Source organism: Sus scrofa, chromosome 15 (assembly GCF_000003025.6).
Source record: "Sus scrofa isolate TJ Tabasco breed Duroc chromosome 15, Sscrofa11.1, whole genome shotgun sequence".
Lineage (NCBI taxonomy): Eukaryota > Metazoa > Chordata > Mammalia > Artiodactyla > Suidae > Sus > Sus scrofa.
The window spans coordinates 130,557,997-130,574,455 of NC_010457.5; the positions used below are offsets into that span (position 1 = coordinate 130,557,997).

The window sequence follows — 16,459 nt, forward strand, 5'->3', positions numbered from 1 at the left end:
CAAACAACATCTGGGCGATTCACAGTTAAATATCTGAACATCTGCTAGGTCAAAACCCCAGCTAATGAGTTTGATAACTGCAGAAACTAAGTGATGCAGACACAGCAGTCTGCCAAGTTACTCTCTCTACTTTTATATATGTTGAAATTTTCCATAAAAACAAAATGTGTTGTTTTAATTTTGAGTCTGGCTAAATCCCAAGAAAGGAAAGAAAAAATCTCTGAAACAGTAGAAGGACTGCAGCGTCCTGCGTCCAGCTCCTCGCTGTGGGATGTGCTATAGCATGTAGCCTGGGGATGTAGTGGAAGCATTGTGTGCTCATCACCGGGTCCTCATGTATGAAGTCTGGCTCCAGAAATTCATCTCACATCCAAGTGCCAGGAAAAGCTCTGCTTGCCCTAAGGGACTGACATGTCTTCTCCTGTGGACAATAGGAATCACGGGACTGAACTTATTTCCCTCCGAACAACCCGGTCTTCTTGAAGAGAAACCGCAGCCATTCCTATGCCGAAGGAAGGCCTGGCCACTTCTCAGCTCCCCCAGCACGACAGAGTCCTAAGCAGGGCACACCCATCCTGGGCCACAGCTGGGAAAAAGCAATTCCTGCTTACAGAGCCTTTGGGGAAAAATTCAGAAGACCTCTCTAAACTGGTACTCCGTGCACAGCAGCATCAAGGAATACAGCCTGTTTCCTAACGCTGGAAAGCTCTGGAATCTGTTTCCTCCCAGTTGATGGAGGAGCTCTAGGTGCAACTGTCCACGAAGACAATTTCCCCAGTAAGGGCTTTCTGCAACCCCTTGACGCAGTGCTTATATTGCTCTAAGTGGACTGAGGGAAGGAAGGCAATGAATCCTGTTTAACCTGTGCAACCATCGGCCATTAGTCAGAGTCTAGCATTAGCACTCCCATCATCCCAAACGCACTGTCCCTGCATCTGAAGAGATGGAGGGCACAGACGCCTTGTCCTTGTCACTCTAAGCCAAGGGCCCATGATTCCCACTCTAGGAACCAGAGGAGGTGATCATTCAGGTCTCAAATCACACAGTCGACAAACACTAAAACTTTGATTAAAAGCAGTAACCATGGCACACATTTTCACTTCAGTAAACATAGATGAGCTATAACGAATGGGTCAGAAGATCCATCTAGCATGTTCTTTCAGACTTGTAGAATTTAGCCTTTTACGCAACCCAGATTTAGCATTTCAAGAGACAGAAAGGATTGTTTTGACATAACATTTAAGAGACTCTTTGGGAATTCTACTTAGGATGTAAAAGTCCCTAGAAATGCCTTTTCCTGAGCCCAGGCCACACACGAACACCTGGAACCCAGCCATAGAGACACACTGTTGCCTCTGTGGGGAACACAGTGAACCGTTTCAAAGGAAAACTCGCTCTGAATTACATTTTTTAATGTAATTCTTGTCTATCGGCTGGGTCTTTCTGTTCTATTATTTACATTTAATTCAAACAACTTTCTCCCATTGCTTAGAGTTCATAATCTTACTTTCCCTTAGATTTACTATTGCTCTTCTCTTTGGGTTCATTTGTTGCAAATGCAGTGTTGTTTTGTTTTTTTTTTTTTTTTAAGTAAGCTTAGAAACATGCAGATCATCTAAACATTGAATTCTTGAGACAACATTCATGAATTCCTAGAATTCGTTTCTTTGGTTTAAATTAAATTCTAAATAAAAGAAACAATAATGAATGATAAGTAAAAGAAACAATAATGAAAAGAAACCCTGCTCTTTCTTTCCAAAGACTTTTACGTTGATTTTACTCAAAGGAGGAGAAAAGTAAATGTGTTTCAGGAAATTGTGAGAAATACTTTCTTCCTAAAATTGGACTATGGGTCAGCAGACTGGAGATGTTCAAAGCAGTTTCCAACCATATCTGTGCAACTTGTGTTCTCAGCACACTTCCACGAAATCAGCCTTGATCTCCAGTTCACCACCATCTGGGTCTGTCTTTGCTGCAACATTCTAATCCATTAATGAAAGTAATGTTTGACTTTTTAAAATAATGCCATTAAAAACTCATCTTTTATTTGAATTTCCCTGGGGGGGGGGAATAAAAGAGCCTGATCCCACAAGTACATAGGCTATTATTCTACTTTCTTATTTTAAAATTCCATTTATCCTTCTAGTTATGTCCTTTGATGCAGCAAAGAACGTAAAGGGAAGGCTTTAGTAAAAGGGACATTTTGATGTACAAATTATTGATGAGAAGGACTCACTGAAGAACAGCGAGTCTTCCCAATATCTTCTTCCCAATTCCCTCGGAAGGAAAACTCACTACAAATTACAATTTGAAATGTAAAATCAAGATGACAAACCAGTGATAACTCTTTCCAAAGATGGAAAGCCAAGGTTAAGGGTAGGGTGCAAAGCCATCGTTTACTGAGGAAAGCCCCGATGCTAAGTACCATGGAAGGATTCACTTAATCCTCCAAACAGTCTCGCAAGATCTTTCTTTTTTTTTTTTTTTTTGCTTTTTAGGGCCACATCCATGGCATATGGAAGTTCCTAGGCTAATGGTCAATTGGAGCTACAGTTTCCAGCCTACACAACAGCCACAGCAACGCCAGATCCAAGCCACATCTTCGACCTACACCACAACTCATGACAACGCTGGACCCTTAATCCACTGAGCAAGGCCAGGGATCGAACTTGCAACCTCATGGTTCCTAATCATATTCGTTTTCACTATGCCATGACAGGAACTCCCATTATTATTTTTCTATTTCACCAATGAGGAAACAAATTGGAAAATTTAAGTCGTTTGTTCAAAGTCACACAGCTAATCAGAGGCAGAGGGAGGCAGATCCGGCCTCATTGTAAAGGCATGTTTACAACTTAATCTACTGAGAAATGCAAGAAATGAAGTTGCAAAGAAGGAGGGGCAGGGTTCCAACATTCTGAGAAAAGGGATGAGGGCAGCATTTATGCACTGAGTGGGAATTTAAAGGGATGACCTCCAATGGCCTCATCAGCTCTTAGATCTGCTGGACCCAGGCTTCAGTCCCAAATAAATCATAAATTCCCACTGTTACTACCCTCCTCCAGGTCTTTCATGCCACATTGGGACACCAACAACCACCTGGTGGGTTTCTTTCCCGGTTCTCACTATTAGTTTGCCAGGGATGCCATGACAAACTACCACAGGCTGGATAGCTTCAACAACAGGAATTTATTTTCTCACAATTCTGGAGGTTGGGAAATCCAAGATTAAGGTGTCGACAGGGTTGGTTTCTTTGCAGGCCTCTATCCTTGACTTATAGACGGCCGTCTGCTTCCCGCATCTCACATGATCTTCCCTCTGTTTATGTCTGTGTCCTGTAAGGACATCAGTCACTGTCCTAAGGGCTTTGCAAAATGCAGTTATCTTCATTGCTACTGTTATTCCAAGTTTATGTTTGAGGAAACAGGCACAGTGAGGGTGAGGACATTGACCAAGTTCTTCCAGCTAATAATTGAAGAGTTAAAATGCGAACCCCTCCTACTAAACAGCACAGGGAACTATATCCAGTCTCTTGAGATAGACCATGATGGAAGACAGTATGAGAAAAAAGAATGTATATATATGTACGACTGGGTCACAGCTGTACAGCAGAAATTGGCACAACACTGTAAGTCAACTATACTTTAATTTTTAAAAAAATGTGAACCCAGGAAATCTGATTCCAGGATGTCTCCTCTATATAAAAGAAACTAGAGAAAAAGTGAACCATAGACGACCATGTAGTGTAGTAAAACAGACAAACAAACAAACAAACAAACAAACAAAAACCCACCACACTACATTGCCTGCTGAGATCCCATTCCTTGGGCAAGAAATTTACATTATTTGTTACTTGGTTTCCTGTGGGACCTCAGGTCAACAACAGGAGAAAATGAAAGAAGATGTATTATAAGACAAAGATTCTATTATTTTGTGATGCAGCTTTAAAATTTTAACTGTTGTAAGATCTAAAATGTTACAGCATGTTTGAGAACACCCATCCAATAACAAAAGGGTTCAACACAGTCACTTACAAGTAAAATGACTGTATTGGTAACATAGAAGGAGGAAGTGGTTGACTGGTCCCTCTTCCCAGTTCCTGTTTGGAGTCAGGAACTGGGAACAAATCAAATCACAAGCTAGATTCAGGGACCAGAATGTATAGGCAGAAGACAGAAATTAGGCTTGCGCAAGATCATCAAAACCCTCAACCACTTTTTTTCCCATTAAGAGTTACACTGGCCCTTTTCAAATCTTGGAGACAGGGAAGGTCAAGTGTCCAAATGGATGTGGAGACCAGGCAGGAAGTGCACCTGCATCTGGTCCAGGTAAAAGGTACAGCACCTGATCCCTTTGGAGAATCCCCAGCCCCCTGCCCTGACCATTCAAATGCTCTGATTACTCTGGGTTTGTCCTTAGGTCACTCCTGAATGGTGGCTTTTGTCCTTTTGGGAATGAACCATTGAATTCTCAAGGCTTTTGTTGCCATCTGATACCCAAGACCCCGAGGTGGGGAGGTAGACCTGAAGAACTCCACCCGTGGGACACCTGCTTCAGTAATGTGGCTCCCCACTCAAGGAACATCACTCTCGAGTGTGGCCCTCTTTCTTCTCTCTTCTCTCCACCCTCCCTGTTTCCTGTTTATCCTCATTCCCTTTGGACTCCTTCACACATGTGGCCTATTTCGATCAAGGGCCACCGAGAACCCAACACACATCCCCAGTTCCCACCTTTGGCCAGTATGTGAACCTTCCTCTGTATGTCTATAACTTTAATCTATGTTTACTTTCCTACTGGACCTCGAATTCTCTTTTGCCTCAGCCTTTACATCTATTTTCCTCTTAATAGGTTATTTCATAGTTGATGTGCTTTGTGGATAGCCACAAATCCAACCCAAAGAGAGAGACTGTAAATAAACAAAAAAGGAAAACACAAGCTAGAGTTGATATAAAAGACCAATTCAGCCTTCCCTACGGAGGGTGAATGCAGGTCTTCAGCCCTTTGATCCCCTCCTGAAATAAGAACACATAAAGGAACCTAGATTATTGGTATCACAGACTAAATTCCAAGAGGTTTGTTTTGATTATATAATCCCTGACACCAAGGCATTTAACTAAAAACATTTCTTCAGTGTTGAAGGGGGGAGAAACTATCTTTTCATCTTATTATGAATGATTTTTATTTATATACAGTCCCTGATATAAACCATATTTTTCTTCCTTTATTGAATTTACATTCACACAAATTGAAATAACACCAGCAGAGGTGGGAAGTTCCTATTATTCACTTTAATTAAATCTTATCTCATTAAATGTTTGTTGCTTTCATCATTTTGTAGTGAACAAAACACTGATAGATGTGTTTCTCCAGGATAATTAGAAAAGAATCATTCTAATAATTTCCAAAAGAAACTCATCAAATCATCTAACTCAGGGGTGGCAAAATAATTAGGTAAGTTCACAGGCAAGGTGAATCTTGCTTGCTTTCAAACTTTTTATTAATCTACCATATTCACATGAGGAGATTTCTTTCAGGTAATAATTTAATCCGCCAACTCTGAATCGGAAAGAAAGTCTGCATACAAATTTTTTTGGGGGGGATCTTTTTTTTTAGGGTCACACCTGCACCATATGGAAGTTCCCAGGCTAAGAGTCAAATTGGAGCTGCGGCTGCTGGCCTACACCACAGCCACAGCAACACAGGATCTGAGCTGCATCTGCAAGCTACATCACAGCTCACGGTAATGCCAGATCTTTATTTAACCCATTGAGAGAGGCCAGGGATTGAACCTGCATCCTCATGGATACTAGTCAGATTCGTTTCACTGAGCCACGACGGGAACCCTTGCATACAAATTTTGAATGTAAGAATATTAACACTGCTGGGAGTTCCCACTGTGGCTCATCCAGTTAAGAACCTGACATAGTGTCCATAAGGATGTGGGTTCGATCCCTGGCCTAGCTCAGTGGGAAATGGATACAGCGTTGCCATGAGCTGTGGTGTAGGTTGCAGATGTGCCTGGAATCCAGTGTTGCCATGACTGTGGTGCAGGCCTGCAGATGCAGCTCCAATTCGACCCCTAGCCCAGAAACTTCCATGTGCCACAGGTGCAGCCCTAAAACAAACAAACAAACAAACAAAAAACAAAAACCCTAACACTGTGCATATGAAAAATTTCTTGTTTAATATATCATATTTTAACCATTTTGATGCTTGAAGTTTCTTTTCAGGTAGGACTCTAAGAATAGGATATTGGATTTAGATTCTTTGTTTGGAAAAAAAAAAAAAAGAAGAAGAACCACATGCTTAATTCCCTAGACCTTCAAGATCCCATCACCAGAGTGTAGTAATGAAACGCCCATGTCACAGGAACTCCTTTGGCAACACAGGTCCATATATGTGCTGGAAAAAACCTTAAGGTCACTTCCTGGTTCATGTGTACAGGCTCTGATTCAGGCTGACACACCCAGTAGAGTTGTCATCATACGTGACAGTCCCCAGTGAAAAGGCTGATCTCAAATAGATTTCTCCAATTATAATTTTTAGATGCTTGTGTTGGAAAGAAAAAATAATTGCACGAGCTAGCCCACAGTCCTGTCTTCTCTGCATGCTGCATAACTGGGCTTTTGTTATAGAAGCGGCTCAAGGTCATTTAGGTCAACAGATGAGCTTGCATCCTAGAGCATCTCAGGCTCCTCTAAAAGAAAACTAGTTTTGTTTATTTGGCATAACATCTGTCTCAGAAGAATGGCTTAAATGCCACGAGCCTCTCTTGTTTCTAAAAGTAAGAAGAAATAGAAACCAAACACAAGGCTGAGTGGCTGACCAATCTCACAAATCACCTCCCCAAACCCAGGTCCCTGTTCTCAGATGCATCATCTCCAGGCAGTAACCATATTCAAGACATGTTCAAGAATTAGCTACTATTCTCTCTTCTGCTAAAATAGGCCCCTGACTAAACTAAGTTATTCCAGCTTTAATGATAGAGTATAACTTAATGTGATACCATTTTAGGAACATTTGCATTTAAATAGAAAATCATGCCTTTATTACAGGGAATTAAACTCCAATACCAGGATTCCAGGCATTCAGCCAGGCTGGTATGTCAAGGAAATCTGGGATGAAGGGACCCCCTTAGATATCCTTGAACCTTATACTGAGTCTGTACACCCAGCCCACTGCCTTCTGTCCAACAGCATGGGCAACTAGACTGTATCAATGTCTAGCTACTTTTTTTAAGCATTTAAAAAATTTTCAGGTCAAAAGTAAAGAAAATTATCTCCTCCTACTACTGCTGGTTGGTGACTAGAAGACCCTTTTGTCATGGTTCTTCTTAAGGAATAATTATAAACTCATAAGAAATCTGTTGATATTGTCAACAATCTCATTTTTAACTGCAAAATTAAAAATATATTTTGCTATTCATAGCACTATTTCCAACAGCCAAGACATTAAAACAACCAAAATGTCCATCAACAGAGGAATGGATAAAGAAGATGCGGTACATATACACAGTAGAATTCTACTCAGCCATAAAAAAGAATGTAATAATGCCATTTGCAGCAACATGGACGGACCTAGAGATTATCATACTAAGTGAAATAAGTCTGAAAGAGAAAGACAAATACAATATGATATCACTTATCTGTGAAATCTAAACCATGACGCAAGTAAACTTATCTACAAAACAGAAACAGACTCACAGACATAGAGAACAGACTTGTGGTTGTCAAAGGGGCTGGGGGAGAGGGAGGGAAGGACTGGGAATTTGGGACTGGCAGATGCAAACTAATATATATAGGATGGCTAAATAACATTGTCCTACTATATGTCACAGGGAACTGCATTCAATATCTTGTAATGACCTATAATGGGGAGAATATGAAAAAGAATAGATATATGTATAATTGAATCTCTTTGATGTACAGCAGAAATTAACATTGTAAATCAACTATACTTCAATTCTCAAAATTTTAAAAATACATTTAGCTAAGCCATGCTTCAAAACAATGGGTAACAAGTAAAGCAAACAGCCGTTTGCCCATTTCTGTGGCCAACTGCACCAGCTCTTGTCACAGCACATATCTGAAACACAAGACGAAACAGAAAACACTCATACACAGAGCATATGCTAGTGTCTTGGATTTAGAAACTCAAGTACCAACTTCCTCCCAACAATTATCCTTTAAAACAAGGACTCTGAGAAGGAAATTAAACAGGAGTCTAGCCCCAAATCATTTCCACTCAAGTCAATTAAAATCTGTTGTGCAGGCCGGAAGCAGTCCCGGAGAGTTCAAAAGGGGATGGGAGGCAGCAGAGACTTCCAAAACTAAAAGGTTGGAATGTCAAGTGCAACAGGGGCCAGAGGAAGGTGGCTCTGGACGGAGGCAACAGATGCCACTTGCACGGCTTGCATATCGTATGTGTCATCTTTTGTGTCACTTGACACAATGCTTCCACATATATGACCTCATTTTAAATTCCATCAAGATTTTCTCCAGCACCTCCACAGACCTGTGCTTGCCCAAGGCCAAGGTCTCACATGTGTCAAGGCCCTGCAACAGGAACATGTTCATCTTTCCCAGTATCGGATGGGGATACTGCGGCACTCGGGAATGAGGTGATGCAATTTCCGTCAAGTGCCTGAGTCAGGTCCAGACCCTTGATTTCTTTTTTTTTTTTTTTCCCCACACTCAGAGCATGTAGAAGTTCCCAGGCCAGGGATCAAACTGGCGCCATAGCAGCAACCATAGCCACAACAGTGACAATGCCAGATCCTTAACCCATTGAGCCACCAGGGAACTTAATGGGATTTTTTTTTTTTATTAAATCGCAAAATGAATTGTCCTTATGTTAGAAATGGAAGTATACTATCATACTAATCTAAATATGGAAGTCTATATGTCTCACATTTTTATTTATTTTAGCTGCTTGAAACAACCACAGGGCAAAAGAGAAATTTGGGTGTTGCTTCTGATTTTAGATATCACAATGTGATATCTTTTTTTTTTTAACCCCCAAAATCTTCCACATGTGGAGAAATCCTTAAAATAAAAGAACAAACTTTGGTTTAAAAAATGAAAATGGGAGTTCCCATCATGGCTCAGCGGAAACAAATCTAATATCCGTGAGGATTCAGGTTCGATCCCTGGCCTCACTCAGGGGGTTAAGGATCTGGCATTCCTGTAAACTGTGGTGTAGGTCACAGACATGGCTCGGATTCTGCGTTGCTGTAGCCATGGTATAGACCCCTGGCTTGGGAACTTCCATATGCCCTGGGTGCGGCCCTAAAAAAAAAGACCAAAAAAAAAAAAATATATCAGTGAAAGTGGAGTTCCCCTTGTGGCTCAGGGGGTTACAAACCCCAGCAGGATCCATGAGGATGTAGGTTCAATCCCTGGCCTCACTCAGCTCAGCAGGTTAAGGATCCAGCATTGCTGCAAGCTGAGGTGTAGGTCACCGATGTGGCTCGGATCCCAAGTTGCAGTGGCTGAGGTGTAGGCTGGCAGCTACAGCTCCAATTCAACCCCTAGCTTGGGAATTTCCAGTTGCCATAGGTGTGGCCATAAAAATAAAAAAAAAATCAATGAAAATAATTAGCCTTAAGGAAGGGTGGCCAGATTCCAGTACATGTTTGCTGTCTGTGGCCTCATCCTATGGGGCAGCCCCTTCCTTACTCTAATCCAAGTTCAGACGAACCCCACCCATCTTCCATTCCAGACCCTACAAAACTTCTCAGCAGACTGTGCTTTCGTCACTTCAGCCAGGGCTTTCATGACCTATAACCCATTCCTTTAATATTTTAGTTTCCACTAACCGCTAATGCCTCTGGCACTGATGTTCAATTGGCTTGATTTATAGGACTTTGTTCAACTCTGCTGCTGATACTTTTCATGACGATTACCTATTGCATGATGTTTACTCACAGGTAGACACATACTATATCAAATGGAGGCCAGATGATAAAGAAAAGGATAAAGGTAAAATGTAATGAAGGAAGCATACAAAGAAATGAGAAAGGTTAACAAGAAAGAAAAACCAAAACACACCAGTGAGCTAGGAAAGCACTTACTGAATTGTCATGTGGAGATAAATGGAAGGGAGAAGAGTGAACTGCTTTTGTTAGGGCACCAGTGACCAAAATGGCCCACCTTGGCAGGCACAGTGACAGCCCTGTGCATGAGTTGTCTCCCAGCAGGAGGTCCTGATAAGGACCGTGGTGCTGCCCTGAAAACGAACCAGGAGGAGGTCAACCTCCCGGGATCCTTGGTGCTGGGATCTATCTTCGCCAAGAGGTGCATGTGCCAGCAAGAAGGACCCGGAGCCAGACCAAATATGGGCCAAGCAAGACGACTGATCAGAGACAACCGGGAAGCTAACCCATAAAACCAACCAGAGACTGCGACCACCTGCAGAGCTGTTCTCCTGGGCTCCCTCACCCTGCTGCTTCCCTCCCAGGCACCCTTTCCCAATAAAGTCTCCTGCTTTGTCAGCACGTGTGACTCCTCGGACCATTCATTTCCAAGCATTAGACAAGAGCCCATTCTCAGTCTCTGGAAAGGATTCCCCTTCCTGCAACATGTTGAGTTTTTTACAGATGTAGACCTAAACTCACATGCATGATTACTCTTGGAAAGTAGAAGTGATCTCTATAAGCTGCTAGGGGTATTTCTTCTGTTCATGTTCTCCTTTTCCTCCAGTTTCCTGCCAGAATGTTGTGACTGAGTAAGAACAACATGTGCGGTTCTGATGTCCTACATAAGAATGACCTTTGAACTCTGGACAGCTCTAAACTTTCCACGTTTGCCAGGGCCCCTGCTAACTTCTGGAAGATGGTCACACCATCATCCTCTGCCCCCTCCCGTCCACAGTAGAGCCCTAAGTGTCCCTGCACATAACACAGTCACCTCTGTCTGAGGCTAAGACACAGCTCGAATCTTCTGCTCAGAACTGTGTGGAAACCAACCACAGGTGGATAGAAGAGGGTCAAATACATTTGTGGCAATGGCCTCAAGAGGCCTGCTGTGACCTTGCTCTGCTGCTCTGTTATAGAGCAGCTGCTGTCTTCCAGGGAGAGCATCCTCATTCCCTCTCAGAGCCAATTGCTCCATCCTTTATAGACTTGGAAATATCCTGTTTACTGCAGAATTAACATTAAACTAGAAATTCTCCTCCAGTGTGAACTGGGAAGGGACACGTGCCTGTGGCTCAATTAAATGCTGATCTTAGCTTTCCAAAGCCCATTATGTGAAGGAAGTTGAGCACAGAAGGAGCTCCCTGTTGCTGATGAGTAACAAACATGCAGCTTTGGGTCAGGTTTCTTGGGACTCTTCTCGGAGTATGAGGAAAAGACATCTGAGGGAAGAAAGCCATTCAATGGCTCGTGACAGTAGGACAGGTGTTAGACGATGCTTGCTCTGCCCCTTCCCCACGGAGATGGTGGGTTCCTGGACAGTTTCCAGTTGAGGCAAGATTAAGGCACCATCTTCTCTGAACTTGCCTTATCTCACATGCCCTAGAAATGAACCAAGCTTCTAGATGGTTTTTATGCCAATGATAACCTAGAGTGAGTAGATATCCTAGGGCTGGCCTGGCCTAGACCAGTATTCAAGGTGGCCCAGGCAAAAGGAATCACCTGCCTCTATCCAGAGGCAAAGCAATCCGGCATCTCCAAGAGCTGCTACTCCTGAACTCAACTATGTGATGCCGGAAATTGTTTCTTTCCTTGTAATCAAGACTATGCCTCCTATAATCTCCTGCACAAAGGAACAGAACTTAAATTCACTTTTGTTTTTGTTTGTTTGTTTGGGGGGGGGGTTCTTATGGACATGCCCATGACATACAGAAGTTCTCGGCCAGAGATTGAACCTGCACCACAGTTGTAAGCAGAGCCACAGCAGTGTCAATGCCAGATCTTTAATCTGCTGAGCCACAAGAGAACTCCTGGAGTTCCATCTTAAAAGGAAAATTCAAAAATTTTTTTTCAAAGATGAAAGCATAGAATATGGTTAAAAAAAAAATCTCTGATGATCACCAGCATTAGTTATTAAGAAAATGTAAGTCAAAACCACAGTGAGATACCACCTTATACACACTAGGATTGCAAGAATTTAAAAAAAGGGGGGGTTGGTGAGTATATGGGAAAATTTGAACTCTTGCACATTGCTTGTAGGAATATAAAATGATTTGACCACTGTGGAAAATAGTTTGGTGGTTCCTCCAAAAGCTAAATATAGAATTACCATATGACCCAACAATGCCACTCCTTAGGTAAGAATTGAAAATAAGTACTCAAACAAATCCCTATACATGCATATTCACAGCAGTGCTAATCACAACAACCCAAAGCTGGAAACATTCCAAATGTCTATCAATGGTAAATGGATAAATAAATTGTGGTATATCTATACAGTGGAATACTATGCAGGCATAGTGAAGGAATGAAATACTGACACATGCTACAGCATGGATGAATGGAAAACATGATGCTAAGTGAAAGAAGCCACACACAAAAGGTCACATATTATATGATTCCGTGTATGTGAAATACCAAGAATAGGTAAATCCAAAGAGAGGAAACACAAATTGGTGGTTGCCAGGGGTGGGGGAAGGAATGGGGAGTGACTGTTCAATAGGAACAACATGACTTTTGACGTGATGAAAATGTTCTGGAACTAGCTAAAAGTGCTGGTTGCACAACACTGTGAATGTACTAAATGCCACTGAATTATTCATCTTAAAATGGTTAATTTTATATTATACAAATTCCACCTCCATTTGAAAAAAATTAAAAAAAAAAAACCTTGTTTAATAAACTTGGTCAAGTCTGTGCCTGACATCACTTGCCTCAAAGAAGGAATCTTTCCTCCCCTTTTCTGAAGCCCTCCACACCTCTCCTGATTCCATCTCCTCCAGGACCTTCCTCCATTCATTATATCCCACCCACCCACTCCCACATCTGTTTCTCACCTTCTGCCTATTTCAGTGCAATGCATTCACTACTCTAAAAGCAAAAACTCTTCTTCTGACCCAATTTCCCACTTGAGACACCGTCCCACTCTCCCCCCCTCCATTCAACACCAGGATTATCAGAAAGACCAGGCACACCTGTTCCCCAAGCTCCTCCTTGCTCCCTGCAACCCAGCCTCCCCCCACCCCACCATCACTCGCCTTCCTCCCCACAGCGAGATCAGGGGATGAATGCTGCTGCCTCTCCTCTCCAGGAAAGCAGGCCACTTCTCAGAAAGGCAACCACTCCATTTCCCTGAGCCGCTTTACCATTGAAAAAGCTTGCCGCAATGTTTCACAGAATGGTTGGTTTTAACCACTTTAGGAGATTTCTGTAATTTGAATCAGCCAGCTTTCATTTTATCTTTTAAACAGGATTTGAGGGACTGTTCAGCTTGTTTTCGATGTGGCTCTTTGCCAGCTGCTGGCAGGGAAGGAAGAAGAGAGAAGGAAGGAACAGAAGGGCTTCTGCCTTGAGGACCTGGGAGGACAGTGGGCAGCTGATCCCAGGGTGGGCATGGGGGAGGGGTGGGTCAAGGAGCAGACAGAGAAGAACTTAACTGGCCCTGAACAAACTGAACCAATGTTGCTGCAAAGAAGCCATTCCGAGAATTTCCACTGAAGGGTGACAAAAGTTGCAAAGTGTTTTTCAAGGTCAAAGAGAAGAAATGGAATTCTCCCAAGCTAAGCTGGAGCATTCCGGAAAATACATTAAAGGTGCAGAAAGCAAACAAAAAGTTAGAGGCAAGGCGTGGGCCAGGGGAAGTTTCTCAAAATGTGGCTTCCAGACCTCAGGAGGAGGAGCCTGAGACCCTGTCAGGGAGGCGCCAACTAAAAATTGTCACTTGGAGTTCCCGTCGTGGCGCAGCGGTTAACGAATCTGACTAGGAACCATGAGGTTGCGGGTTCGATCCCTGCCCCTGCTCAGTGGGTTAACGATCTGGCGTCGCCGTGAGCTGTGGTGTAGGTCGCAGACACGGCTCGGATCCCGCGTTGCTGTGGCTCTGGTGTAGGCCAGTGGCTACAGCTCCGATTAGACCCCTAGCCTGGGAACCTCCATATGCCACGGGAGTGGCCCCAAAAAATAGCAAAAAGACAAAAAAATAAAAATAAAATAAAAATAAAAAAATAAAAATTGTCACTCACCACCTGGCACTACAAGAATGATGTCACTAGACACTGCAGTCGCTGACCTTCAACACCCCCTGAAAGGAGCCCTGGGTGGAGACCAGGAGTGAGGCCCTCTGTGCTCTGGGAAGAACTGGCAGAACGGGCCTTCAGATGGTTAGGTGGTTTCAGGAGAGGACTTTATGAGCCCAAATCCTTGCATCTTCTCCTATCTAGAGAAGCACTAAAACCATTAATGGTGACTTCTGCTCCTCATAACCAACAGTAAGCCCCTGCCGAAATGTGTGCTTGACTGCACACACCTGCCTTGCCAAAATCACACATGTATTGACTGCCCCCCCCTCTTCGGAGCAGCGCCACAGAGCTCTCTGAGAGGCTCTGTCTCCCAAGCTATAGTCCTCATTTTTCCCCCAACAAAACTTAACTCGCAGCTCTCATGCTGTGCATTTCTGTTGCAGTCAGCAGGGCTCACAAGGTCAAGACCGTCTTACAATAATAGGAAAACACAGTGTGTCTTTTTCACTCTTGAGGTTGGCCTGAGAGATGCAAACACAATGGTGAGAAACCCCTGAGGTCCTCCCACACATCAAAGGCCTGTCTTTGTAGCAATGATCTATGAATCTTCACCTTCTCTGGGCATTGGCAGGGGGTTTGGGGGGCAGCCAGTTTCACTTAGAATGTCCTGGATGAAGCAGTCAGAACTAAACTTTTAAGAAACCTCAAACCTGCACATCTTTTTTTAACATTTCCTGTGACAAAATGGAAGGTGTGCATACAGCACGCCTGCCACCCAAGAACGCCCAGCAACTGCCTCGGGAAACACAGCCATGGGCATCCTGGTGTCAGGACCTGACCACCCCATTGTTCAGGGAGCATCTTTTATCCTTGAAAAAATGACTAACAGGCAAACCACTGTGCTTATTCAGACTTGGCTCTCTGGCAGATATTTACTCTCCAATGAACGAAGCAGGCCTGTCACTTTGAGGAAAATAACCAATAGTTTTTGTACTCAGAGGTAAAATTTGAACTTTTAAGGAACAATTCGAATTTTGGAAAACTTTCACCTTCCACTATGAGCTTACCAGATTCCCAATACTCGAAGACTTTCCTGGTGAGACTGGTGGTGATATCAGTCATGGATGGGACTTCGTGTTATTGTATTACGAAATGTGTCAATATTTGGAAGCTCTGTATAATTCCAATATTTTCCAAATGATCAATGTGTGATGTTGCAAAAAACCATTCATGGGTAGCAGAGCCAAAATGCAAGACATCCCAATGGATTTTAAGGCGACAGAGTGCCAGAGATCATTGATAAGCTTCCAGATCTCACCTTCAATTAACCTTTAGGAATTTGTCACTTGGCGAGTTTTGGAGTATTTTTAAGAAAAATATCCACAATTAAATGATAAAGCTATTAAAACACTTCTCCTTTTTCCAACTAAAATTCCGTATGCAGCTGAATTTTCTAGCTATACTTCAACCAAAACAACACATTGCAATGGGTTGGATGTAAAAGCAAATGGGAAAATCTGGCTGTCTTCTTTTAAGCCAGATACTGAAGAGATCTGTAAAAATAAAACCAGTGGCTTTCTTCTCACTACATTTTTCTGGCTTTGGGAAATACATTTTCCATTAAACAGATGTTATTTCTGTTAACACGTGATGAATTTATCAATTAAATGAAATAATACACATTTTAGAGTTCCCGTCGTGGTGCAATGGGTTAAGAATCTTGGGTCACTGCAGAGGTGTAGGTTCGATCCCTGGCCCAAGAACTTCCATATGCTGGGGGCGTGGCCATTAAATAAGTAAATAAATAAATATTTTAATTCCTCAGGTTTAATTTAATGCAATAAATATCAACAGATCCAACCGGATAAACAAAAGCTCTTTGGGTTCCTCAACAATTTCTGAGAATATAATTTCTCGAGACCAAAAAGTCAGAAAACCACTGGGTTAGTTTGGTAAATAAAACAACAAGCCTTGCATGCAGTGGACAGATGCTCAAATGGGTCGGTAACTCAGGAGGCAGAAAATAGGTCCAAGATCTAAAGAAAAAGAACCGGAGAGGACAGCAGGGAGGTCTTTTTGGAGAGGAGGGCCAGAAGACCCCAACTAATACCATGAAGAAACCCTTAGTTCTGCCTGCCATTAAGCCTGCTAGTGTCTCCGTCCAGGCTGGGAAAAGTTAAGCTGCACTAACCCCTAACACATGACTTTCCTTCTGAATCTACCCAACACTCCACACTGGGAAGGATAAGATATAGAGCCAGAACCGATTCTTGAAACCTAAGAGGATGTCACAAAAGGAACGAGGCAA

The 16,459-nt window shown here is 42.7% G+C and overlaps 1 protein-coding gene across 1 annotated transcript in view; it reads right to left on the reverse strand.

The window, feature by feature from the left end:
• DNER (delta/notch like EGF repeat containing) overlaps positions 1–16,459 on the reverse strand; it is a 339,885-nt gene that overhangs the window by 143,838 nt on the left and 179,588 nt on the right. The gene's annotated exons all lie outside the window — the stretch shown is intronic.